Here is a 3,329-nt window from a genome sequence, read left to right as displayed (position 1 = left end):
CTCACAATACCTATAACAAATGTGAAATGGTGTATACCGTATGTAAATAAATAAATAAATAAATCTCTTCAAAGTAACAAAAGTATTTTTCAAAATATCCATTTAAATTTATTATCATGAATTTATTGATCACATCAAGATTAATGAATTATGTTTTGATGTTTGTGTGTTAGTGTATGATTAGCTTTTTTTAATTGCTAGAAACAATATAAAAATTACATGTATTTTGTGTTTATAATAGGTTTAAAATTACCACAAAAATACCTCTACAATCATTAAATGAAAAACATATAGAGGTTTCTTGCCAATATGCAAGTGCACAACAATTACTAATTTTAAAAAAATAGCACAAATTGCATTTTTATACATTATGACTGTCAATTTTACCTTTGTTTAAAATTGATAATTCAATAAATATTGTTTTTATAACAAATATTTATAAATAAATTAAGGTTGGTGCTTAACTTCAAAAATGAAACTGTATTTGAATTTTGTTTTTGTTTTGTTTTGTTGATGGTTTTTAAGACGAACAAGTATTTGTTTACATGAGGATAATTTTTTTTTAAGTAACAGTCAGTGTGACCCCGTTGTTGTTACACCTGTTAAGTAATATTGTAACAAGTCTAATTTATTTACTACTATAATTTCACTGAAACGTCACATAAACCTAAGCAATTTTGGTACTAAAGGGTTAGAATATGGTCAGTCATACACTTGGAACATGACAATGTATCTAGCATTGGTATACTCTGTTGTGTACTAGACATTTTGAAGTAAGTACTATAGTGAAGAATTCCACACTGTAAACATGTTAGGAGTATGCCACACCATGTATCGCCTAACAAGATATGTAAAACTTTAAGTCTATAGCTCATTTCATTGTTGAAACGTACTACGGACATATAGACAGTCGTACAGAAAGAAATTGTTACATCGCCGGGCAGACAAAAGAGTGGTTGTGCCAGCCTACTGAATCATAGGCTTCCATGACCATCAGCCAGAATCGTTCCCATTTACAATCTTTTTCCAGTAATATTACTTAAAGTTGGCAAACTCTTTCTACTCATTCAGTACGTACAAGAATCAATTTCCTATTTACAATCTTTTTATAGAAATATTACTTAAAGGTGGCAAACTTTTTCTACTCATTGAGTACGTACAAGACTCAATTTGGGAAAATCGGAAACATCCTTCCTCTATGTAACACACTTGACCCTCACAGAAGGTATTCTTTTTCACGGTTCATCAACAAATCCAATCATATCCGGTATTTGGAAAAATGTGCGCACATTCACTTGTAATCTCAACACCATCCCCCTGCTTCTTCTGTGTTTACTGTTACATCTAGATAGATATATATGGTAGTTCCTGGCTGTGGGATTCTACTATTGTGGCATAATAGCATAATTTACATTCTAATTCATTTATGTATGAAGCAAAGACCACCTAGTTGACTTCTTCCTTCCCTGTATCTATTGAAATAAACTTTTCCTAAATTTATAAAGGTTACTAAAAATGTAATTATGGCTGTGACTACTTACCTAAGCTGTGGGCTTGTTCATTATTTCCAAAAACTCGGAAGCATTTTTAGTTCTAATTAAAAATGTAAGTTGTGATATAATTAATTTACATAAACGTCTATTTACTTCAAAGAAGTATTTTCAGTAAATTGTTAAATTGAGTGAATATTTTACAGCCAAGCAACACATATACAGTTAGTTCTTACCAAATTAAGTATGTTTTGTAAACTGAAAAAATTTGCATTCAAGTGCAATACATTTTATAACAAGTTTATTTCATTAACAAAAACATGTTTATGAAATTACGAAGATAGCCAAATAAATAGGCTTAGCAATTTTCTATCTCTGAGCACACAAAACCATTCATTGATGGTGTCTGTAAAATATAAATTAATAGTTTATTCAAATAATTGTAGTGTTACACTTGTGAGATTGGCATTTACAGATGTGTTAATCTCCATGTTCTGATTTATTTTGTAAATATATTTAAGTGCCACAGACTGTATATAAGACACTCTTGTTAAACAAGATGGTACCAATGTAAGTGTCTAATTTCATGGTTGAAATCTTTTGTTGTTCTTGTTCTTAAAGTTTAAAAAACTTATTTCTCGATTCTAAAGTTTATTAATATAAGATTATATTACTGTGTCTTGTGATAATTTACATGTGGATTTTACCTGGAAAGTATTTTAATGTAGAGAAGGACATAAAGACTGTTGTTTCAAACTCTTATGTTATGACAATTCTAACTTTGTTGTTTCTGTTAAATCGTGAGTAAGCTTTGTGATTTTATAATAATGTTAGGAATTTAGTTTCCATGATTTTAGTATGGACTGATTTGTTGTTGTTCAAACACATCAATTGTATAGCTTCTGAGTTTGAAAAATGTGATTTTTGACTAGTTATTCATATTCTTTGCGTGAAAATTATATAAGAATATGAGATTACTTACTGCGTTTATGTTGACAGGAGAAAATTAGAACAATATAAATTTAATAAAATTTTTGAAAATACTAATTAAATGATTTGTTTGATTCTTCCTAATGGTTCCCCCAACTGACTGGTGTTTCTGTTTGATATTGTGTCGAATATCATCAATATAAAACTGTCTTATGTATTTTTACTTGGTAAAAATGCTGCAGAAACTATTTTAATGTTGAATACAGCTTACAAAGATGATGCTATGGGGAAAACTCAGGTCTACGAGTGGTTCGCTCGATTTAAAAATGGCGACATGTCGATTGAAGACAAACCTCGTTCTGGACATCCATCAATCTCTCGAACGGACGAAAATGTTGAGAAAATTTGTGAACTTGTGCTCACCGACCGTCGACAGACAATTGAGGAACTATCAGAGAGTAGTGGGTTATCTTGGAGCTCGGTTCAGCGAATTTTAACAGGAGATTGCTGCCAGTAATTTTAGGACTGAAAAGGGTTGCTGCCAAATTTGTTCCTCGACTTCTGACTGACCATCAAAAGGCACATCGAGTTGAAACTCGCCGCCTTCTGAAAGAACATCTCAAAAATGATCCCGATTTTCTGGAAAAGATAATTACTGGTGATGAGTCATGGTGCTATGGTTATGACCCAGAAACGAAGCAACAGTCAAGCCAATGGAAGTCGCCATCTTCACCTCGTCCAAAAAAATGTCGACAAGTCAAATCAAACATCAAAACCATGTTGATTTGCTTTTTTGATGCTAAAGGCATTGTTTATTCTGAGTTTGTTCCTCCAGGTCAGACTGTCTACCAAACATTTTATTTGGAGATTTTAAGAAGATTGCGGAACAGTGTTCGCCAGAAAAGACCC

This window comes from Homalodisca vitripennis, chromosome 1, assembly GCF_021130785.1.
Source record: "Homalodisca vitripennis isolate AUS2020 chromosome 1, UT_GWSS_2.1, whole genome shotgun sequence".
Taxonomy (NCBI): Eukaryota; Metazoa; Arthropoda; class Insecta; order Hemiptera; family Cicadellidae; genus Homalodisca; species Homalodisca vitripennis.
Note: the sequence above shows the minus strand (reverse complement) of the source record.